The 26,312-nt window shown below is 35.5% G+C and overlaps 1 long non-coding RNA gene across 1 annotated transcript in view; it reads left to right on the forward strand.

Annotated features, from left to right (window-relative positions):
- LOC134732727 (uncharacterized) overlaps positions 1–14,933 on the forward strand; it is a 164,219-nt gene extending 149,286 nt beyond the window's left edge. Inside the window, exon 3 of the long non-coding RNA XR_010116210.1 lies at positions 11,785–14,933. This is a non-coding gene — a long non-coding RNA (uncharacterized lncRNA). The remainder of the gene's footprint in view (positions 1–11,784) is intronic.
- The last annotated feature ends 11,379 nt before the right edge of the window (positions 14,934–26,312 follow it).

Here is a 26,312-nt window from a genome sequence, read left to right on the forward strand (position 1 = left end):
TCTTTTCCTTAGACAAGTCAGAGCATTGCTATTTAGGAAGACTCCATCATGAGGACCTTTTGCTTTCCCCTTATTATTCCTACATCTGAGTTGGAAATTTTATTTATTTTCTACCCCAGGGAGTGAGGAAAACTAGCTCAGCCTTTTCATATATTCTTCCAAATCTTTTTCTTATAACTTGTCCTCTCAACTTTTAAAACCAAAACAAAATGTGTGTTCAATGTAAGATACGTATCAAGAAGGCTGGGCGCGGTGGCTCACGCTTGTAATCCCAGCACTTTGGGGGGCCGAGGTGGGCGGATCACAAGGTCAGGAGATGGAGACCACGGTGAAACCCCGTCTCTACTAAAAATACAAAAAAATTAGCCAGGCGTGGTGGCGGGCACCTGTAGTCCCAGCTACTCGGAGAGGCTGAGGCAGGAGAATGGCGTGAACCCAGGAGGCGGAGCTTGCAGTGAGCCGAGATTGCGCCACTGCACTCCAGCCTGGGCGACAGAGAGAGACTCTGTCTCAAGGAAAAAAAAAAAAAAAAAAAACGTGTCAAGAAAAACCACTGCATTAAAACTGATTACTGTATTATTTAAAATCCATTTATGCTGTACTTAAACTTTCACTGGGGTGGACAACTCCAGCCCATTTGCATTGAAAGTGTTACGTTGATTCCTACGTATTTACTTTAATTAATAAGTCTCTGTGTGAGTGTGTGTGTGTGTGTGTGTTTGTGTGTGTGTGTCTGTCTGTTTCTTTCTCCCTTCCTGACTCCCTCTCTGTTTACTCTTACAGGGAAAACTAACCTAGAAGGAAGGATCCATCACCCGCCTTCAAAAAAATAATTTTAATCTTTTTAGTGCCTGAGTTTTGACTCCTCTGTCACCTTAGGAGTGCCACTGCCACTCTGGTTTCATCATCTCATGATGGATTTTCTATTGGATTGAGTAAAGTAAAGCCTATTATAAAATGAAATTCATCTTTTTCCAACTTTCTCTTCCAGAATTCAGAAAATTCTGTCCATGTTCCAAATCTGTGCATCAAAGCCAATTGATATCTTTTTGGGTCTTTGGATCTCCCAAGTGTCAATATTTCCATGTTTGTTGGGAAGTGGTTCTGCCTAACATATGGCAATATTGACCTTAGTGGGTGGATGTATTTCTAAGCCTGTGGTCTGAGTCAGTCTATAGAATCAGCTTTGCGTTTACTTTATTGTCAGCTCTCCAAGAGCCCAGTGACCTGTGACAGCTGAGTTACTGTGTTCTCTATGAAGGCTTCTTCTACCATAGGCCTTTATTGCTGTTTTTCTTTGAGCCAACTCTTCTCAAAGCAATTTATCATCTGTCTACTGAAACTAGTACACCCCTCACATGATTTAATTTATACGTTCCCTATGCAGTAACTTCTAATACCCATTTAATTATATTAAAGAATAGGAAGACATGGACTTCTAGCAAAATTTTATTCTAAATAATAAAATGGCTTATGTAAAATTAGAAAAGAATTGAGCATTTCAGCTCTAGCATTCAGAAAGAGCTCTTACTCAACTGAACTGATCACCTGTATCTTAGCACATGCAGTTCTTTATTGCAGATACTTGTCTGCACTTTCCTCCACGGTTAGATAATCATCACACATATAGAAAGAGTTGTATTTTACACATTTTATTCATCACTGTAGCACATGGAGCAATGCCACCTAGGCAAAGCTAAATGTGTTATATAGATGGTGTCTATTTTATATTTTAAACTACTAATATATTAGAATGATGTGAAAGATATTGAAATAACCTCTACTAACACTAAGCAGAATGAATAGCTTTTTAAAAGATATTCTTAGTTGTCAAATATGAAAAGAGAAAGTGGTAAGTCAAGTAACATGCTTGTTTTAATTGTTTGTGATTTTTTAGTAGGAACTTACAGGCACATAACTCAATAAGCATTTTTTCATTGATCAATGCCTTCAAGCAAATACCTGGAGGCATGTTTATTTTCTCTCAACTGTTATTGTTATCAGGATATGAGTGTCATCTCCCCTGTATCAAGTATTCTTTGGAGAAATGTATTTGATATCCTTAGGAGACGGTGTTTTTTTCCTTTCAGGCTCTTGAGGTTACAAACTCAGAAATTTGCCTTTGTGAGGGAGTACTTGAGTTTTAACATCACCATGAAGGATGAATTCAAAAGACAAGAATATCAGATGGTTCGTGGGTAGTGTTGAAGCTGGGCATGTTTCTAAATAACGGCATTTCAACTTTCTATGAATTAAATAGACAAAAACTATTTTGACACTGTCTCATTTTCTAACCTTCAACAAATACAGTCTGATTCTTAAAAAATAGACTCTCATTTCAGAATTTTGAGTATTGAGAACCATTACATGTGGAGTAGGTGGAAATTTAATTGCCTTTTCTAGTAAATAATTAACTGTTGTTCTGATTAACCATGCTTATATACACCCTTTTTTCAAACAAGCAAATTCAACAAGAAATCACTTGTACCTCTGGATTCTCTATAGTTATATCAATCTACTCTGGTTAACAGCAGCCACAACAAATCACGTGAAAAGAAAGGTGAAATTGTGCTCAGTGACAACATACAATTGTCTTTCATGTGGTAATTGCATATTGTGTTTCTGTTGTTTATTCATCCTACATAAAGAAAGTCTCAACACTTCCAGTATGTAGCATAGTAGCCAGCATAAAAAAAATGTGATAAATGTTGAATGAATATGCACAGAACAGTCCTAATTAAATCAAGATGAATGGATAGATGAACAAAGAGAATAAATGACCACAAGATATAGTAATATTGAAATATCCAAATTGTAAAGTAATGGGCATTTATGTTTAACTCTTCCTGATATTGGACCTGGTCACAGTCTCCATCTTGAGATCTTTTTAGTAGGTTTCCATTCTTTCTTACAATAAAAGTACTATGCATTTTTTTTTTCTCAATTCCAATGTTCCTTGTTTAAAGGCTGTAGCTTTTTATCTTCGCATGAAATTTTTCTTTTGTTTGTAAAAACAGGTTTTTCTTTTCCTGCGTTTCCTATTTATAGTAACCCATATTTAACTCTACCAGGAAATATTTTTAAGACTTCTTCAAACTGCAGTTAGTTTTACTGGGGTTAGCATTGTTTCAATGAAAGTGATTAGCTAACCCTAATAAGATGTTAGTAATGATTTTAGATTTGCTCATCCACATTCTTCATGATCAGTGATGCTAATGCATATATTCAAGAAGACATGTAGGGTATGTCTCACGTGCATGACTCTGAAACCAGTCTCTATGTAAATGTTAAAATTAGTTTACAGTGTGATTATGTCTTTGCAGTTCAAAGGTTGCCTGGATATCTCCAACTGGATTTATTGTACATTTTAAGTGAATTCTTTTTTGCTTTCTATCACAGACTAGAGATAAACTATGCAAAAGTTCATTCAGTCATAGAATCACTGATTTAAATAGGACCTGAGAGATCATGTGGATATACCTTCCTTGGTGCTGTTAATCACCTCGTGTGTACCTACTAAATCACATTGCAGAGCTCTGAACATTTATGTTAACACTAATGTCTGCTTTAACTGTGGGCTCACCAGGACCAGGTACTAGGAATGTTCAGCTCTATATTTGTATTTTACATAGATATAGCTGTTATTGTTGTTGAGTGAAGCCCTTATTAATTACTTCATGTATATATATTATAGCTACCAAGATGCTAAGAAAAGTGAGAAAAAAAGGTGGCTTTTAGTATTGTTCTTTTATGCTAAGTCAACCTTGACCCTAAGTTCTATGCTATGGTTTACTGATAAGGAAAAAATGCTTATCTAAAAAGCCAACTTTGATTGACTGGCATATTGATCAAATTAACAAAAGTTGGAAATGTATTAATTTGCTACTCCCTCTGTGATGACATCCTATGGTTCATCTAACAACCCTCCTTTGGATATTTTCATGCCTGTAATCCCAGCACTTTTGGAGGCTGAGGCAGGCAGATCACTAGGTCAGGGGATGGAGAACATCCTGGCTAACATGGTGAAACCCCATCTCTACTAAAAAAATACAAAAAAATTAGTCAGGCATGGTGGCAGGCACCTATAGTCCCAGCTACTCGGGAAGCTGAGGCAGGAGAATGGCATGAACCCGGGAGGCAGAGCTTGCAGTGAGCCAAGATAGTGCCACTGCACTCCAGTCTGGGCCACAGAGCGAGACTGTGTCTCAAAAAATAATTAATAAATTAATTAATTAAATTAAATAAAAAAAGAATGTTACAGTCGTCTCATCTGGGAAGGCTTCTCTGCCCTCTTCATGTAGAGATGAGCCCCAGAGCAGCTATTTGTATGTGGCCTCTAAAAAAAGCATCAATTATATGAATCGGCATCTATGTGTTTTCTTGTTTTCTTCACTACTTGGGGCCTTTGAGACAAGAACATAGGCACAGTCTCCTTTTTATATATCGTGTGCAACAGAGTGACTGGACTATCATAGGCAATCTGTAGATGCCAATAGTATTGAAACTTGTGTATTTCATTGAGCGTAAGCAGATACTTCACTAGAGGTTATTGATGACGTACCTGGTACTCCCACAAGATCCCTGAGATGATCAGATAGATGTCCATAACCTTGGGCTATCTCCTCCCCTGGGCAATTTATAGACAGGAAAACGTAAGCCCTCTCACATTTAAGATTGAATATAACTCTATTAGTTCATAAAACAACTATGAGTTCAGGTTCCTTAATTATAAATTAGTTTTTCAGCATGTATTATTGTGATTATTAATACCAAGTTTTGTAAGGGGCTCAGTAATTCTAACAAATTAAAGCATGAAGTGAAAAATGGATATAGAAAATCAGCTCTAAATTTGTATAGGCTTTACCTGTCTCAGTGATTGTATGTATAAATACACCACTTGCAAAACTGTGCCCCTGAAAAAGTATTTGAAATAGATCATTGATATATTTTTGGCTTAGTTTTTTTTTGACAGCTGCAGTTAAAGTAGAATTATGAAAGTGATTAGCCTCAAGTCTGACATCATTCATCTTGAGCCTGGGATGGCAGAAGCTTGCAGATATTATTGTACCATATCCAGCAATTTGCTCTAATGGAATCTTGTGAAATCCTGTCTGATGTTTGATACGTATGAATTTAAGCTGTATCATCATGTAGTGTACAGGGATGAAAAGGAGTAGAAGCTGTGATCTACAATTACTGGCATCATAAAACATAAGCATGACTAGATTTATGTCAGTGAAGAAGATCATTTATAAGAGATGCTCCATTTTATTTTATTTTATTTTTATTTTATTTTTTGTTTTTTTGAGACGGAGTCTCGCTCTGTTGCCCAGGCTGAAGTGCAGTGGCGCTATCTTGGCTCACTGCAAGCTCCGCCTCCCAGGTTTACGCCATTCTCCTGCCTCAGCTTCCCGAGTAGCTGGGATTACAGGCACCCGCCACCAAGCCCAGCTATTTTTTTTGTATTTTTAGTAGAGACGGGGGTTTCACCGTGTTAGCCAGGATGGTCTCGATCTCCTGACCTCATGATCAGCCCGCCTCAGCCTCCCAAAGTGCTGGGATTACAGGCATGAGCCAACTTGCCCAGCCAAGGGATGCTCTATTTCTGGGAAACCAGAGTCATTATATTATTCATGGGTAATTTAATTGGTGAATATATGATTCAACATAGATGCTGGTGCAATATATATTGAATTTACAAATTAAAAATAAATGCAATTTGGGCATCAAGACAAAAACAAAATCACTATTAAATGGCTAGAGGGTAAAAATTGTTCTCAAATGGTGTCTCCAATTTGGAGGTATTTAAAGAGCCCAGTGACTTTGAGATGATTAGGGGTCTGGAATATCATGCTCACAAAATTCACATTTGCTGAATAAAATGAAAGAAATAGAAAGTGTTATGTGCATGGACTTTATAATATTAAAGCATTAAATATTAACATGAAGCCATAATGCCAAGATATTTTTTCTGCAAACAGAAACTCCTTTTTTATTTACCTAATAACCTTGTGTGCAAGTGTTCTCAGGAAGGATGGTTAGTGCTTTTGAAAGAGCGTTCAATCTGCCTGCTATCTAAGCAGAAGCAAATTGAGGGTATAGATCATAAAATCTTAGTCCTGAATGGGAGCTGAGAAATAATTGTCTGCATAGATGAGGGCCCTTGGGTCCAGAGCTGTTGAATGATTTACATAAGTTCACATAATTGCCTAGTGACAGAGTTGGGATTAGAACCCTTGTCAGCTGACAAAGAATGCAGGGCTCTTTCTCTGCTACTGTTCCCTATCACAGCTAGAAAATGACGACTAACACATGAGCATGACCTTGATGGCTCAAAATTCCCTTGGCAGAATATAACATGATTATTGAAACAAGAATCCAGAGGCTGCTCTAACGATACTTTTGCACATCCTGCCTTTGGGAATTTGCAGGTATCCTGGGCTGTTCTTAGGAGAGGAGAATATGAAGGGCCACTGGTGATCTTTGCCAAGCCCCTTAAGTACTTGAGAGGGAAATTATTTTAAGACATTAGTGGCTTTTGTGCTTTAACAATCTGTTCTATCAGCAGCATGAAGTATGCGAGCTCACATCAGTTGGGTTGTTTCTGCTTCAGGAAACAGCAAGAGATATTGAGGGAACCACTGATGTTGATAATTCCAAGTTTTCAAATCTGCTTTCTTAAGATAACTTTAGAGAGTTTGGAACAAGGCTTTAAATGACCAGCTCCTACTAGAGGCTGAAAGTGTGGTGGTGAAATGATGAAGAGAGGTTTGTTAATGCATACAAATATATGGTTAGATAGAATACATTTGATAGCACAGTAGGGTGACTATAGTTAACAACAACATGTTGTTTTTCAAAATAGCTAGAAAAGATTTGAAATGTTCTCGACGTAAAGGAATGATAAATGTTTAAGGTGATGACTATCCTAAATACCCTGATTTGATTATTATACATTCCATGCATTTATCAAAACGTCGTATGTACCCCATAAAGGTATACAAATATTATCTATCAATTTTTTTAAAAAGACCAGCTTATAAATATACTCCTTATACTCCAGTATATGGCATCATTGTCATTCTAGAAGCCTTAGTGGGCTCCACTGCCTCTTCAAGCTGTTCTCTCCAGATGTTGCTAAGAGAGGAGCTGCACTAAGTAGCTGGTGGAAGGACCCTAGAGATTTACAGACTGTTCCAGGGAGTCACCCAGGTGCTAATGAAAGCAACATCTGGGCTTTGTCAAATTGGAACCAAAGCCAACATATCAACGGATATTCTGGATTTATCTGAGGAAATATTGTTTTTCTGAAGTTTTGCTTTACATTTATCAGTCACCACAAATTGTGCTGCAGTTCTCATTTTCTACTCTGTCTTACGACAAGACTGGCAGCATTTTGTCCCTGCCCTAGATATCTGTGGAACTTTGAGCTTGAGAGAGATGATTTAGGGTATCTGGCAGAAGAAATTTCTAAGTGGCAAAGCATTCAAGAGGAAGCAGAGCATAAAAGTTGGGAAAATTTAATTCTTGATGATGTGATAGAAAAGAAAATTCATTTTCTGGGGAGAAATTCAAGCCTGCTGCAGATATTTGCATAAATAAAAAGGAACTAAATCATAATTGCCAACACAATGGGAGAAAGTCTCCAGGCATGTCAGAGGTCTTCACAGCAGCCCCTCCCAACTCAAGCCTGGAGGCCTAGGAGAGAAAAAAAATGGTTTCATGGGCTGGGCCCAGGGCCTTGCTGCTTTGTGTAGTTTTGGGACTTGGTGCCCTGCATCCCAGCCATGGCTAAAACGGAGCAATATACAGCTCAGGGCATGGCTTTAGAGGGTGCAAGCCCCAAGCCTTGGCAGTTTCCATATGTTATTGAGCCTGCCGGTGCACAGAAGTCAATAATTGAGGTTTGGGAACTTCCACTTAGATTTCAGAGGATGTAGGGAAACATCTGGATGTCCAAGCAGAAGTTTGCTGCAGGGGTGTAGCCCTCATGGAGAACCTCTTTCAGGGCAGTGCAAAAGGGAAATGTGGGGTTGGAGGGCCCACAAAGAGTCCCCACTGGGGCATTGCCTAATGGAGCTGTGAGAAGAAGGCCACTGTCCTCCAGATGCCAGAAAGGTAGATTCATTGACAGCTTTCACCATATGCCTGTAAAAAGCCACAAACACTCAATGCCATGAATGCAGCTGGCAGGTGGCGTATAGCTTGCAAAGCCAGAGGGATGGAGCTGCGCAATGCTGTGGGAGCCTACTTCTTGCATCAGCATGACTGGATGTGAGACATGGAGTCAAAGGAGATTATTTTGGAATTTTAAGGTTTAGTGACTGCCCTATTGGATTATGGATTTGCATGGGGCCTGTAGCTCCTTTGTTTTGGCCACCTTCTCCCATTTGGAACAGCTGTATTTACCCAATTCCTGTAACCCCAATGTCTCAATGGAGTAACTATCTTGCTTTTGACTTTACAGACTCATACACAGAAGGGGCTTGCCTTGTCTCAGATAAGACTTTGGACTTGGACTTTTGGGTTAATGCTGGAATGAGTTAAGGCTTGGGGAGACTTTTGGCAAGGCATGATTGTGTTTATAAATGTGAGGACATAAGATTTGAAATGGACCAGGCTGTAATGATATGGTTTGGCTGTGTCCCCACCCAAATCTCACCTTGAATTGTACTTCCCATTATCCCCACATGTTATGGGAGGGACCCAGTGGAAGATAATTGGATCATGGGGGCAGCTGCCCCCATGCTATTCTCTTGATGGTAAGGTCTTACAAGCTCTGATGGTTTTATAAGAGGCTTTCCTCTTCACTCAGTTCTCATTTTCTCTCTTGCCAACCTCTGAAGGGTTGCCTTCTACCACAATTGTAAGATTCCTGAGGCCTCCCCAGCCATGCACAACTGTGCATCAATTAAACCTCTTTTCTTTATAAGTTACCCAATCTTCGATATTTCTTCATAGCTGCATGAGAATGGACTAATACAACTCTAATTGAGATGATTTTCTACAATATATGATTGTTGAGCCCTCTTTATACTAGGGAACTTACATATGTAATCTCATTAAATCATCTCAATGGCCTTGAGAAGTGCCTGTCAATATCCCTGCTTTGAGAATAAGAAAGAGAGACTCAGAAGTGAAGTGACTTGTCTGAATTCTTTCTGGCAGAATGTGCAGGTTTGGGATTCAAAACAGATCAGTCTCAATCCAAAGTTCATGCTCTTTCTACTGTACCATGTGGTCTGTTTTATTCTTGTTCTTTTCTTCTACATCTCTCTGAGAAGACTGAATTACAATTTCATGAAATTCTTTGGGGATAAGGGTCTTTTAGATGGAATTCTTACTCGGTTACAAGAACACAGACACAATATTCAAGATAGAGAGATTTAAGCTAAGGGACAGTTGATAATTTGTTGTCTTCGTAGTTCTCAGAATTGTAGTTTCAACTGCAGAAAGAATAATTACATAATCTGAAAATAATAAGACAACATGCTTAACTTGCTGCTAGAGCTATATATCATGGAATATCAAGTATTAGACAGGACCTTTAAGCAAGACAGTATTAGGGGTACTTTGCCTTGCTCCTTTATACATGTAGGTTGCTATGGTTACAAGAGATACTGAATTGTATGGAGCCCGAAGAAGCTATTCTAATACATTAGTTTGATTGACATTGTTGAATATTTCTCTCTCTGAGATGTAGCAGGTGGAAGAGTGACAATGTTTTGTGGTCATAAACATAAATTGCCAAAAAAGTCTCCCAAAATTATTTTGTTTGGTGAAATATTATTTCCTTTACTTTTTTCTTTTATGTTATCCTACAATACAAGTAAAATGTAGCTATGAAGGCAGAGGAAGTTTCCTGGAAACTGAGAGAGTGTTACTCTCAAGAGCACAAATACAGCAGGGTTGAGGCCAATGACCTACTTACACGCACAAAGCACTTTCTCTAAATTTGATGCCATTTCTCTCCCTAAATAAAACCAATAATTAAAATAGTGTGTGTTTCACTAAGGTGCACTAATTGAGTCTGAAGCTGGATTTCATAAGTAAGCTTTTGTTGTTAAAGAATACAGATATTTATCTATATATCCTTTAACAAATATATATATTATATATATATGTTATATTTCTATCTCAGTTTGGGGATAGAAGTCAGACATTCGTTTTCTCTCATTCTCCAGAAAATAAAATTACACTTACAAATTTTATACATGGTCAAAAAATAGCAGCTAGGTTGGAGTAATTTCTGTTTCATTTTAAAAATTCAGAATAAGTTCTGATTATTAGCATCCTGATTATTGTAGCTGCAGAAAACCAAGAATATTTGGCTTGTCCTCATTAATTTTCCATCCAACTGGGAGCATTAACAGTTTCTGTAGACAGTAGCCAAACGCTTCTGAGAAGCAACTAGTTGATTGCTTTGAAACCTAAAGGACTATAAGACACTGTCACAAGGTAAACTCTGTGTATGAATAGGAGAGTCAGGTTTATAGCGTTTAAACATTATCTTCATTTGTATTTCAAAACAGACAGAAAGGTCTTTTGGGAAAAGTACAAGTCCAAACATCATTGTAGAAAATAAATATTATTTGGGGAGGAATCCAAAATAGGCCATTTCTGCAAAGTAATCAAATGCAATCTGCAGTTATTATTTGGCTCATATGTACATATTATTTTATACAGTATATGGGTACTGGGACTCAGACAATGAATTTTTTAAAGGGTGACAACTGAAGAAACAGCTTATCCTTTTGACCGTTGCTTATTTGACAGCCCTTTTAAAACTGATTTCTATAATGGATATTCCAGGTTGACTAAATTGAAATTTGTTGGGTATAAAACACTTCTGCTAGACTGTAAGCACATGCACTTCAGAAACCCATGTCTTTTTTGTTTATTATTAGAGCCCCAGTGTCTAGGGGAAGGGCACTTGCTAATCTTCATCTTCCTTTAAAACTGTTTCTGTCTTGGTTACAAGAGCAAAAAAGTCACAAAGACTAGGGATTACTAACTCACCTTTCCTTGGTTCAAGTGTCAAGTGACCTGAGCCAAGACAATAAGACTTTTTCCTTATGATTTTAATTTCTGGAACAGGAAGAAATTGGAGATGCTGTTTTTAGATGAGATGCTGTTAAGATAAAAGAAAAAGATACCTACTGCCATAGTTTCAATGTTCAGAAAAATTCCTCATAGTAAAACAGAACATGCCATTGATGCATGAAGTAGAGAGAAGAGACATCCCTAAATAAAGTAATCTGTTCTTAGCCAACCCTAAATGATGCAGTTTAAGCTGTCCTAATTTCATGGTTTTGTTACATGACCTGATAAATTTCTTTTTGTACCTTAAACTAACTCAAGTTGTGTTTTTTTGAATTAAACTAGAACTTTTTTTTTTTTTTTAACTAATTCCCTTAGCACAGTGTTCAGTTCTTCCAGTGAATCACTATAAGATCCAAGGAAAAGCTTCTTAACCTTCTCACATTTTTATAAACCAAGACTGTGGGTCTAAACAATTGCCATGTGCATCTTATACTCTGATTCTCTCTCTCTGGATATTGGTCTATAAAACTTCTCCTGACACTTGTGGTTGCCACAGTGTGATAGATGTTAGCTAGAATGTAACAAAAAATCTTATTATTATTACCCAATTTTTATGTACTCATCTTTTACTCTGATACCTCTACCTCTCAACCATTTCTCCTACTCTCCTTAAAGAATTTGTTACTAAACTTGCAGTATCAACATGGAATTCAAAAATTACCTCTGCTTTCTCCATTTCAGGCTGAACCTCGATGGTGATTCAGATGGATCACGAGGATCTTTCAACAAAGCTAAGTTCCCATCTTTTAACGCAGTTATTCTCATACTTTTATACTGAAATATCCAGAAGAGCAAATGAGTTAAATATGTTTTCTGTGGGGTTCTGTACAAAGAGGATTTAGAGCTTTATGAACCTAAAATAACATATCACAAGGACAAAATTTATTTGAAGTGGGAGACTTGGCTTAAAAGCATCTAATATAAACTGCATATTATATTCAATAATACAAAAGCAATGCTTTATTTAGAATGAATTAAAATGCATGCTTCAGACAAATGCATGATGTTTAGCTTTTGATTTACCGAATATACTGTTCAACAGATGTTTGAGTTACATAGTTTGAGAAGCACAGGCCTTTGGTATTGATGGCTCCTGTTAAAATAAAAACATGTTTTCTGAGAGCATAATCATATGAAACCAGGAGCACGTATTAACATAAAACTCAAATCACTTCCCCTGACTTTCCTCTTTCAAATGTAAAGAAAATGGGGAACAGGACAGATGAATTTGAAGAAACAGAAGAGCTCAGGAAAGTTCAAAGCATGAAGCAAACTCAAAAGTATATCTAAATACCTAGGGAACACCTTCAAAGCACAAGGTACCTGAAGATGAAACAGCAGAAGTGAAAAGAATTGCTCATGTAGTATAGGGCTAAAATTGCACCTGAAGCATCTCTGCTACTATCCCAGGAGAAGGAGAGTCGACAGTAGCTATGGTAAAAATGCATGGAAGCATCAGGGAAAACAGAAATTTAGAGAGGCAGATAGAGTGAGCCCAAGGCAAGATAAGGGTTTCTGGGTCTGAATTTCAGAAAAGCCTGACTATGGAGAGTGGGAGTTCCTGTTTTCTTTCAGTGACTTGCTAATTTCAATTTTGTGTGTGTGTGTGGCATTAACAGATTTTTGCCTAACTTGGGACATTTTTAACAGTAGAGGAACTCTTCTGTCAGTTCTGATACGATAATTTTAAAACACATATTCTTTAACTGAACATTCATTAAATCACTTGGCCAGGAATCCAAATAACAAAATGTCTATTATGGAATTCTGTGTGTAATAGAAGTTATGTAACTTGTTTCTTTTCAGTAGAGAGAATAAAAAGTAAAGTCAAAACCACCCCCAGATGACCATTTTTAGCACTTTCATTTTATCGGGAGAGGTGAGCAACATGCAGAAAATATATATTCTTGAATTAATCTCCTTTGGGTACAGAGAGAAAAGAGCTCATTATTCTTCTAACTGGCAATGTTTGATTTTATTGACACCCTAACAGTATGTCAATTGCTCAGTATATCTCCCTAGGCTGTAGTCTTGCAGACTTTCTTTTTTTCTTTTTTTTTTTTTAACTTACCAATTCTATGATGTATTCCCATGGATGTCTCTTTATGCTATTTTACAATCTATTTCTAGAATAATAATGGAAATTTCAATGGAAACAACATATCACATTCTCTGTCTACTACATAAGTATGTGTTTTTTATTTGTATATAGACCATATTTTGCACATAAGTAGGTAATACCCACATATATTAATTTGGTTTAGAAATTATATTGAAAGATAGAATTGCATAAGGGTAGGTATTTTACTTTTAGATTATTTTCATGTCTCCATGGACTGGCTCTGTGCTTTACACCCAGTAGCTGTGAAACAAGTACTTATTTAATGATGAATGAATAAATAAGTAAATAGTTAAATGCAGCAACAAAAATGTTGGTAGACGTATAGGATTATAGAATTTAATTGCTTGGTAGGATCACCAAGTTCTACCCAAATTTGGTGTGGCAAACAGAACAATGGTCCCTTAAAGATGGCCTAGTCCTAACCTCCCAAACCTGGAATATGTTACCTTATGTAACAAAGAGACTTTGCAGATGTAATAAAGTTAATGATCTTGAGACAGAAATATTATTCTAAGTAACTCAATGAAATTACAATGAACAATGTTCCTTAAAAGAGGAAGGCAAAAGTTCAGAATAAAACACACATACACACATAAAGTGGCTACGAAAGCAGAAGTAGTGAGAGATTTGAAGATGCTACCTTACTAGATTCAGAGATAGAGGAAGGGGTTGAGATCTAAGGAAATCAGGCATCCTTTCGAAGCTGCAGAAGATAAGGAAATGAATTCTCCCTAGAAGTTCCAGATGGAAACAGCCCTACTGATTCCTTGACATTAGCTCAGTGAAACAGATTTTCAGACTCTAACTTCCAGATCTGTAAGAGATAAATTTGTGTTGTTTAAGCTACTACATTTGTGGCAGTTTGTCAAAGTAGCAAAAGGAAACATATTTTGTAGGCATCAGAATTTCCTGAGCAATATAGTGTGATTACCTTTGAAAATTCTACTCAGCGGTTCTGGAATTGCAGCCTGAAATTTGAAATTTACTAAGTGCTCCCACTATATCTGAGTCAGGAATTACCTAGGAAACCATGATATATTGCATTACACTAATTTTGTACTTGAGAAAAAGCACAATGTTAAAATCTCAAGAACATTAATATAGACTTAAGTACAATTTCTCATCTAAAAACATATTTGAAAAAGTAAGCCTGAAAAAAAGAAACAACTGAACTATTAACACTATATTCTCTAACTATATATTGATTTTCTCCTTTTGCTTTTACACAGCGAACCATATATACTTTCACAGAGGGTGATTTGGATAATATGTTCCATGCATTGCTCCAAGCAGAAATTCTCAATCTATCATTTCTGCTTGTATTATTTTACAGCTCTCAAGACATTCACATTTCATCACAGGGAGCCACAATCAGCCTGTGTTCTATCTCTGTTTGTGAATACCACAATACTTACTTTACTTTCTCCTGAATAGATTGTTAGTGGTTTTTATTATCTCCTGTAAAGAGTGTGATAAATGTATGTTGCAAGGACACTTTTGTTTTATTCACGTTATTCTATTAAATCATGCTAACCATAGCATTACATCTATTTATCTATCTAGCTATTAAACATATTCAGAATACCTAACAACTTTAGGGGCATTCAGTATATAGAATATGCTAGTATTGGTTATTTTCTAAAAAATTAATAATTAAGAATGTCATTCTATTATTGCATTAGTGACTTAGTTAAAATTTAGGCCATTAACAAAAAAGAGATGGAAAAAAAAACATTAGGCACTAAAGGAATCCTCAGCAATGGCTTTTTCGAAATGATACTTTGGCATCATAAAGCGGGTATTTGGTAACCATACTCTATTACAGAACAGCAAATGGAATTTAGGTTCTATTTTCCCATATCCACTTGTTTACTACAATTTAACAATCATTGTAATTATTACTATATAGTTATTTCAAATTTGATATGATTCTTAAAGATGCTCTGATAGTAACATTTTCTTGGGTGCCTCGTCACTCTCTCTGTCTTTCTTTAAAAAATAAGATGTCTTTACAGGAACAAATTTCACTATAGATGCCTGAATTTCTCCTTTCAGAATGATTGTTGAAACTCGTTGAGATCTGAAACTCTGTGTTTCTTATTTTTATTCAGTGCGTAGGAAAAAATGGACTCAGACACACACATGGTTATAACAGGCTGTGACTGTCAGCTCTGCCGCTTCCTATTGAAGATTGAAGCCTTTATGTTATTGAATACATTGAATATATTGCAAATAGGAAGCCATTAATAGGATTCTAAGAAGCCTTACTACTAGATCTGGATTCTAAGCCTCCTGGCTTGTATGATAGGTTATTGTCTGAGACATTAAGCAACTAGACTTATGTTGGGACACTTGCTTCACAATGTAATATGATGCATTAATAATGAGGAAAGAAAAATTGCCCTGCTTGTGCTAGTGAGGATCTTGAGCACTCTCTATTTTCTCTTCACTCCTGCTTTAGTGGTTGCAGAAAAGATTTTTTTTCTGTCAGATGTACATGCAGTAGCAAAAAATTGAAGCATCTTTCTTCACTAATGAGCTGCAAAATTTAAAAGTTTGGGGCAGTCTCCATGGAAACTTTTTAATATGGTGACCTACGAGTGCTAAATGTGTATGAGGTGACAATTCCTTCTACATGGAAGACTGTCACAGATAGCATATGGTAGGACTTTATGAAAACCACTAAAATTATTTCTGCCTCAGTTTCCATCACTATAAAGGCATAATCATACAATCTCCAGTCATAAGGATTACTGAGATTATCTTTAAATTTGCATTAAATTCCTTGGAGATAGGCATTATATAAATAGGAAGCTCTGTATTAAATGAACAAAATATCAATAAAGAGTGGCTACACTTAATGGATACAATGTGGTCTGAAATTTAAGTAACTGACCAGAAATCAGGACTTGGGACCAATTACTGGACATCCAATTTGTGTCATTTGAGAGAAATTATATAGAACATTCTTTCTTCATTTTCAACATTTACTTATTACATGAAGTAGATAATTTAACACTAAATAAGGCTATAGTTACATTTTCTCCATGTGTCACTGCAGGCTGCAAAAAAAAGTATTATATTAAATTAATAGTCAGAATCTTTCCCCAAATGATGATAATTGGATCTCTGATTCAAAGGACACCAAAGAAATGGCTAGAGAAAATATAGCTCTGTCCTCAGTATGTAGTATTTTTAATAATAATCTATATTTTTAAAGTATTACATCATGTTCACTCCAAGAAGGGAGAAAAGAACTCAAAACATATCTGGTGGTGCATCTGTAGTCCCAGCTACTTGGGTGATTGAGGCAGGAGGATCACTTTAGCCCAGGAATTTAAGGCTGCAGTAAGCTATGAATGCACCTGTGAATAGCTACTGTACTACAGCCTGGGCAATATAGGAGGATACTGTCTCTTAAAAAAGCAAAACGAAATATCTGACATTTAGCTTCTAAATCCCATGTATTAATGGTTCATATTTCTGTTATTCATGCTGACATAATTATTGTGAAGTCTTTTTGCATGTGAGAAGAATCTATATTCTTATTCAATATCTATTAAATATATGGTACTCTGCTAGAGTATTCTGATGGACTCAGGGTAGAAAAATGACTAAAACAACAGCTATCTGAATTTCTCTATCTTAATCAATATGCATAGTGTTAACCTTATATAAGAGTGTCCCTATAGTTAATCATTTGTGGTTTCATTAAGCAGTATTGAAGCTTTTAGAAGAAATCACACATACTGTGATTTAAGGAAGCCTGGCTGTTACAACAGAAAAAAGAAGCTGATTCATGTAGAATGTCTTGAAATTTTGTCACTGGTAATTTTGGCAAGAACATTATTAATGTTAAGATTTGTTTATAACCAATGAGAACACATGGACACAGGGAGGGGAACATCACACACCAGGGCCTGTCGAGGGTTGGAGGACTAGGGGAGGGATAGCATTAGGAGAAATACCTAATGTAGATGATGAGTTGATGGGTGCAGCACACCATCATGGCACGTGTATACCTATGTAACAAACCTGGATGTTCTGCACATGTATCCCAAAACTTAATAATTTTAAAAAGTTTTTTTTTAAAGATTTGTTTATAAAGTGGCAAATTGCTTGATCAGGGGAATCCTCATGGAGTTGAGAATTATGAGCTGTGAAGTATGTTTTGCTGGAAATAAACCTGTAAGCCGCTACATATATATTCTCCAAACAGAAATAAATGCAAACATCATTTACCTGGAGGACAGGCTGAGAATGAGTTATAGCTTAATATGAGATACATACGAAACTAAAAAAAAAAAAAAAAAAAAAACACAAAACAGAATGAGGATGATACATGATCCCAAAATAGAAGTAAACATTTTTTAGACAGAAAAGATTCTGAAAAACTTGTGTCCCAATGGTTCATCCTTGAATTGTATCATTACCACTACGCCTGCCTCATACATATACCATGTCCCCTTCATGATTCTGAGAAATTTTGAAGACCAGAATCAAGGGGGTTCACAAATGCCACTAAGACCTTCATGTTACCAAGAATGATTAGTGTATCAGCCTGGAGAAGCACTTGCTACAGGTTAGGCAAATTAGGGTCCCCTTATAGAAGATGATTAAAGTAGATGGAAGGAATAAAATTAACGTATTATTCAATAAACCTTCCTTATGTCTAATCTGGCTAAATAAAAGCCCTGGGAATATACTTATAACTAACCATTATGCAAGTTCTTTCAACCCAAAGTATTTTCTCCCTATATTAACTCTATGTACTCCCCTACACACACACATATATCCCCTAAACTTTTTAAACTATTCTAAGTTATATGCTAGAAATTGTGCTAGGCATTTTACAAATATAAATTCACCCTATTTGTACATTTAGAAAAGTAAAATACAAGATTATTTTTAATCAATATTGACAAAATTTATCTTCTTTTTAAGTATATTGACTAAATAGTTAAGAGTTCAAAGATGAATTATGATAAAGAGTGTTTAGCAAAATGTTTACACATAAAATACTTTGAACTCACTAGCAATGAAGTGAATATTATGACCAGAAGACTCTCAGGAAATTTAATCCAGAATGAAGGATAGGAAGTGATGTATGGAACTGCTTATTCTATTTAAACATCAAAACTCCACATGCATCTTGGAAGTATATCTCTGTGCCTTAAATGAAAACACACTTTTGACATTATTTATTGCCTCTTGAGAGAAAACTCTGCTCAATTCATAAGTGAATCGTGAATTACCCAATTCTTTCTTCCATGGGCTTCTCTCAGGGTGCCCCTTGATTTCACTTTATTATGTACAAACATGGTATTACCCTCCATAACGCAATATTTTCATATACAGACTGATATATCATTTAGATGACTCTTTAGGCCATCGTTTTGAAAGCTACAGTTTTCTGAGCTGACAATTATATTATAGCTATATAGAAATAAAACTTTTTTTTTCTTTTTTTGAGATGGAGTCTCACTATGTCGCCCAGGCTGGAGTGCAGTGGCGCGATCTTGGCTCCCTGCAACCTCCGCCGCCCAGGTTCCAGCGATTCTCCTGCCTCAGCCTCCCGAGTAGCTGGGACTGCAGGTGTGTGCCACCATGCCCAGCTAATTTTTTGTATTTTTAGTAGAGACAGGATTTCACTCTGTTAGCCAGGCTGGTCTCCATTTCCTGACCTCGTGATCCGCCCGCCTCCGCCTCCCAAAGTGCTAATATTACAGTCGTGAGCCACCGTGCCAGGCCAGTAAAATCTTTCTTAATTAAACAGCCCTATATTGTGCAACTATAATAGAATATGTGATATCTAAATTCAAAGGGTGAGAGAATCATAAAAGTTATTGTACATGCCTAAACTTATGTACCAAAATGTGCTATGTACATGCATACATCTAAGTGTACTAGGCTTTCATCAGAAGTCTCTTTTAGATTTCTACAGCTGCTTTATTCCTTTCTCTAGATCCCTTATGATTATAAAAATATATTTATATAAATTCAAAATATCTTATGATTATAGTTACACGTATTTGATATATATTTATATATGTATTACAACGATGTATTTCTGATCAATGTTTTCTAACAACCACAAATATGTGGAATATAACTTATACAAAAAACATTTTAGATGACATAACAACTCAGAAGTAATGATTTCCCACACCAATAACCTGTCTCTACTTCTAATATAAAGAAGGCATCAAGAAGTATGCTTTCTTAAATATGCTCCCCTTCAGCTGACAGTTTATTGGCTACCAAGACCTATAGTGAGGAGCAAATATACATTTCTTTATTTAGAATATTGACCCTTGGGAGAGGTATATTTCAAACGCATTTTTTTTGCAGGCTTGAGTGGTTAAGCTTTTTAAGGATGTAATTCTACAGAGATCATTTCTTCCAATTTTCTTTAATTTTCAGTTAAGTAATCTGTGACCTACTATACCTATTCATTTGGGGAGAATTACAATGCAATTTCAATTCCAATTGAAGTCTCTGACCCTTATTTACTGGATCATAAGTATTTCATCCAATTGTATTTGTGAACCAAGAACACTTTCTACTTATTTGGGGATGCTTCTTTTTATTATTTCCTCAGGATAAGACAGACTTAGTGAGTGGAAGACTAGTTGTGTGGGAGAATAATAACTTGTAAGACAGGTTTTCATCCAAGTGCCATAGAAAGACTGTCATACATTGATGATGATGTGAAATGTGAATTTAAGGCCTATTGTTTAATCCATTGTTCTTTTTAATACATTGACTTTTTAGCGTAGTAGGGCAGCCAAGAAGTTAGCAATATTTCGTTATTTCTCAAGTAAATCAATTCAAAAGATCCTTACCAAAATAGTAAAAGTCCACATATTTTCATTATCTGCCAACTACTAAAACCCAGAGTCATCTTGTCATAAAAAAATAGCAATATATTGGAATCCTTTTTGAAGTCTTCAGTGCCCAAAATGTGGAAGAGATCAGTTAACAAAAATGCATTAAGAAGAAGAAGAATAGGATTTATGGATCTACTTTTAGTTTTGTTTTGTTTTTGCATTTCATAATGTTTATTGATATGTAGATATTACTTTTAAACATGCTATAGTTTAGCTTACATTTAGAATACATTTCCTGCAAATGAAAATGCACAATAGTAAGTAAAGTTACTAGTACAGATTGACCATTGAAATCTCAATGAGGGTTCCAGGAGAGTAAGCCCTCTGAAAAGTCTCTTGTTATGATAGAACCAGGAAAGTCACAAGCATGGCAAGTTATATGCCCCACGTGTCCAAATGCCTGGAGACACTGGATGATCTGTTTTCCAGAAACAACAACAGCAGTTTTAAATATGATTCAGCAATCCCAGTGAACTTCTATATTCAAAGAAATAGAAATCAATATATTGACATGACAACTACACTTCCATGTTTATTGCAGCACTATTCACAATAGCCAAGATATGGAGTCAACCTAAGTTGATTATCAACATATCAACAGATGACTGGATAAGGCAAATGTGGTTTATAACACAAAGAAATGCTATTTAGCCTTAACAAAGAAGAAATTATTGTCATTTGCAGCAACATAGATAGATCTAGATAACATTACACTAAATGAAATAAACCAGGAACAAAAAGGCAAGTATTGTATGAGCTCACTTATAATGGGGAATCTAAAAAAAGTAGAAATCACAGAAGCAGAGAGCAGAATGGTGGTTACTAGAGGCAGGGGGTGGGAGACATGAACAGGGAAAGGGGAGATGTTGATCAAAGGATACTAAGTTTCCTTTAGACAGGAGAAATGAGTTCTAGTGATCTACTGCACAGCATAGTGCCTGTAGTTAACAATAATGTATTGCATATATGAAAATTGTTAATAGGTTTTAAATGTTCTCACCAAAAATGAATGATAAATATATGAGGTGATAATATGTTAATTAGCTACATTTCATCATTCTACAGTGTATACGTATATCAATACATCACATTTTGCCCCATAAATATATAGAATTATTATTTGTCAATTAAAATCAAATAAAATTTTGAAGGGCAGTGCTTAAATTTCTTTATTATGTAATATACTACCTATTTGATCTTTGTCCAGTCACCCAGTCTCACTGTACCATGGTTCTCCTCTCCAAAAAATAAAATGCTAACCAATTAAAGAGAAGCCAGAGGAAAGCAAATAGAAGCAAATTAAAGTGTGTTGCATATACATAGTTAAATTATGAATTATCTATTTGTATGTGAATAGGACCCTCCGACATGCACTCGTTTTTTTTTGTTTTGTTTTGTTTTTTTTTTTTTTTATAAATATTTTTTTTTTTATTATACTTTAGGGTTTTAGGGTACATGTGCACAATGTGCAGGTTTGTTACATATGTATCCATGTGCCATGTTGATTTCCTACACCCATTAATTCGTCATTTAGCATTAGGTGTATCTCCTAATGCTGTCCCTCCCCCCTCCCCCCACCCCACAACAGTCCCCGGAGCGTGATGTTCCCCTTCCTGATGCACTCGTATTTTTAAAATAAAACATAGCCTAGTGTTCCCCCCTTGGAATTATAAGCATGTGCCACTCAGAAATCATATGTCAGGAAATAACTTTGCTCTGAAAACATTCCATTTTTTTTTATTTTTATAGAGTTCTGGACTACTTGGTAATTCCACCTATCATTTGACAGATTACTTATCTGTGACCTATTGTACCTATTCGTTTGGAGGACAAAATCAGTAGGCTTTTTAAGTGCAGTAAGATTAGTGATGACTTTGTCACCACAAACCAAGACTGTTTTCTGGACAGTAAGTCCCACACTTAGGTTTCAGTGGAATTTGATTTGTACGAACAAATCAGTGCTTTGGAAATTTCATGTTCTTATTTTAATGAGTTTATAATTAAGCAGAACACAGGTTGTTTTCTTTGCAGAATCCCACCCAAAAGGATTCTATTGATTTACTGTTTAATTATATGAAATAGCACGTCAGGGTGAAGGTAAAGCAGGAAACAAATTATGATCTAATCTAAGATGTAGATCTATATTAGAATGAGACTGCTGACCTGTGAAATACATTCCAATAGTATTTTCCAAAATCACTCCTATTGTCAAAATGATGAAGAGACATTTTCTCTGGGTGTTGCAGTGGGGACTGAGATAGCAGAAGTCTCCAAAGGTAATTGTGAACTTAAAACTCTAAAATAATTTCCACGTATTTGCATTACAAAATACATTTTTCATTGTAGAAAGAATAATTTAAGTCCCTCAAAGTTTTTTTAATTATTACTTACAGAGGATATAGGTTCAGAGACAACTGTGTTGAATGTAAGAGAACTACTGAAATTAAATGCAAGAATATTGAGGATTACGGCTGAGCCTGTTTGTAATTGCAAATGTTATTGCTTTCACTAAAATTACTTTGAGACTATTATGTTGCCATGAACCTTATTCAAGTGGCAAGCTTTCTCACCCAAAGTATGTTCATCTTTCTCAATTGAAAAATTATGCATATATAGAACAGGTATTTACAATCATAAAGCAGAAAATTAGTTATTATACTTTAATTATTATACCAGGTCCTATAGGTAGCATCCACTGATGTAGCATCATTGAATACTACTTTATATAAGACCTGGCATAATTACACTTAGGAATTAGAATTTTAAAGTGAACAAAACAATTCCTTTTTTATAAAAGCTAAAAATGGTATTTAAATGCAATTAACATAAATTAACATATATGCAGGGTATTGTAAAACCACCAAGGAGGACTCTACAAAGCAGAGGTAATTATTTTTATATGAATGGCAGCTTATTTTCATAATAATAATTAATCATATATAATAATCGGGTTCATGTGATGTCCATTTGTGAAATAACATGATAGAACATAAAATGTGTGCTAAGGGTAGATAAGATTATAAATCTAGAATAGTACTCAGGGAGAATCTTGAAGGTCAGACTAAGCCACTGGATTATTTTTACTTTCTTGGGAAACACAAAAAGTTTTCTGTTTACTCTTTCCAACTGTCGGGGTAATGGCCTGTGTAAAGAATACTTAAGAAGTTTGATCCGAAAATACATCTAGAATAGTCCTAACTGGGCTGTTCTCAGGTACCTTACTTGGAGATTCCATATGATCTCAAAAGCATTTCAGTGATGAAAAGTCTAAAATAACATATCCCAAAGAATAAGTATGTTAGGAAATGACTCAGAATATCCTACAACTGATACGGAGAAAGACGTAGATCACAGGCTAGGCTAGGCAAAATTTTCTGAGGGGTGTGTGGGCAACTATTATGTTTTGTTTTGTTTATTGTGGGATGTGGGTGTGTCTGTATGTGTGTGTTTATATAGTTACTGGAGCACAAGCAAGGACATACGTACTCTGGGGAAAAAAATCTTCCAAACTCCTTTTACAAGGCCAGCAGTACCCTCATGCCGTAACTAGGTAAGGATACTACAAGGAAATAAAATTACAGACAAATAGGCCTAATTAATGTAAATGTAAAAACTCAAAAAAATATAAGCAAATCAAATTCAGCTTCACTTTAAAAGGATTATGCATCACGATCAAGTGAAATTTATCCCTTGGATGCAAGGGTGTTCAACATGTGCAAATCAAAAAATGTGATACACCATGTTAACAGAATGAAAAATAAAAAACAAATGATAATCTTAATGCAGAAAAAGTATTTGGTAATATTTAATGTCTTTTCATAACAAAAAATTTCAACAAATTATTTATATAAACAGTGTACCTCAACATAATCCACAAAGGTCCTCCTTTGTGGAAAGACAAGGCAAAAGAAGAAGAGAGTTGATTGCATCATGAAAAGATGGTATCAGAGTTTTTTAATATAACTGACAAAATCTGAATGCCTGTCTAGATTTGAGTACGTTGAATAGAATTTTTGCCTAGCAGGAGCACTTTATGTTCAAGCATAATGTTTCTTAAAATTTGAGGAAAGATAAAAATATATTCATAATTGAATATTTGTGGCAATGATTCTTAAATATATACATAGTGTTAACTTTTCTGTAAACTTGTCTAAAATATGATGTTAAATTTCTTGAACTTTGTGCCACTTAGGGACATACAAAGATTAGTTTCTTCTTTCTCTATGACACCAATACAATTTATGACTGTCTTGAAATTTATGTTGCCCATCTGCATTGGTTACCAATTGTCTTCTAGATAGGTTTATCTAAACTGTTCCAATCCCACTTGCAATTTTTCATTTGGAATATTTTCAACCAAACCACTTAAAATTCAAAAAAATCATACTGTCAAAATAATAATAATCAGCATATTTGCTAAGCCCTTGTCTATGCTGATTCCAAACAGGATCATCTAAGAATACAAATATTCTTTACTTCAGGAGGCACATGACTGATGGCTGATCCAATGTCAGTGAATTCTCCTAGTCCAGGGGTAGGCACATGAATTTCCAACTTACTTGTCTTGAGAAAGCCAGAAAATAATAGCCTAGGCATAACCTGAAGAAATTAACTTTGAGAAATTTCTCTCCCAGCTTCTACCTGGCTCCAGCTTTCAAGCCAAAATCAGCTCCTGACTGTTCCATCTCACTGCTAAACTATTATAAAAGGAGTAGAGGTTCTGGGACAATTACATTGCATCCTTATAAGACTAAGTCAGAGGAACATATGTCTAATTAGAGTCTATCTTAGTGCTGGCTGCTATAACAAACTATATTGGACTGGATAATTTATAAACAACAGAAATTTATTGCTCACAGTTTTGGAGCCTGGGAAATTCAAGACCAGCAGATTGTCTGGTGAGAGCCTGACCCTCATAGATGACGCTTATGTGTCCTCACATGACAGAAGGGGCAAACAAGCTCCCTTGGGCTTCTTTAACGAGGACGAGGGTGGACCTCTTATGACCTAATTATCCCCCAAAGGCCTAAATCTCAATATTACCACATTGGGAATAGGGTTTCCACATAAGAATTTTGTGGAGACACAAACATTCAGACCATAGCATTTTATCTAAGTTCAGTTTTTACTTTACTGCTTGAGACAAAAGGTACCTAACACAAGAAAGGAAAGGATTTAATCTGTATAGAGTTATCATTGAATCTTTTAAATTTTTTACTTTCAAACATAAGATACTTAATAGCTGACTCCAAATATACTATTAATTTTATTTACTTTTGACTAAGTGACAGTAAACACAATAACATTTGCAAAAGTTGCCAGTAAACAGATGCTAGTTGAATTTTTTTTCTATCTTCTCAAGTTGAAGTAAATTAAGGTATCATATAGAGCAGTGCTTCTTAATCTAATTGAAGTAGAAGACTTTTTTATTTATTTGTTTTCTTCTTTAATTCCCAATTGATCATAGACTAGGCCATTTGTTTTTTAGAGTACAGAGAGAGAGAGAGAGACAGAGAGAGATAACGTGCATGTGCTTGGATTTTACACTGAAATCATTCTAGAAATTTCTAAATGCTTCCTCTCAAATTTTGAACTAATTGCATGACAGGCTAGTAACAGTTTGTTGACTGAAATTGTGTAATATTAGAAATAATGCCAGAGAATATTGTATTAAAAACTATTTGCTATAAAGCTTTTCCCTCCAATAGGAGGGAATTGACACCTTGGAATTCTCTAGTGAAGGCCTGAGTCGTATTTGTTGTATCCATAACTTAAATTGAAAACTGCCTGAGACATAGTAAGTTACTAAAAACTATTAGTACCTTGAATATATAAATTAAATAATCAAAGTAGTTTCAAAACACTCAAGAATCCTGAACTTCCCTGTCTTGGGAGAACCAGTTACTATGGTATTATAAAAATGACAACAACAAAAAAAGTGCATATATTTAATTTCTTACCTCAAATTCTATATACCTCAGGAATACTTGGAATTGAATTAAAATAACTTTCAGCCCTTAAAGGCCATTTGTAGATGAAGTGGGTTAACCTAGACTATGAAAATGGAAGGGCCTTAGGATAATCAAGCCTGTGTTAATTCCAATAGCAGACCTCTTGTGGCACATTCTAGCCTGAACTTTCACAGGACAATTCCTTTTCTTTCAAATGGGCACACTGATACTTACCTTGTGTATTAG

This window comes from Symphalangus syndactylus, chromosome 16 (genome assembly GCF_028878055.3).
Source record: "Symphalangus syndactylus isolate Jambi chromosome 16, NHGRI_mSymSyn1-v2.1_pri, whole genome shotgun sequence".
NCBI classification, from domain to species: domain Eukaryota; kingdom Metazoa; phylum Chordata; class Mammalia; order Primates; family Hylobatidae; genus Symphalangus; species Symphalangus syndactylus.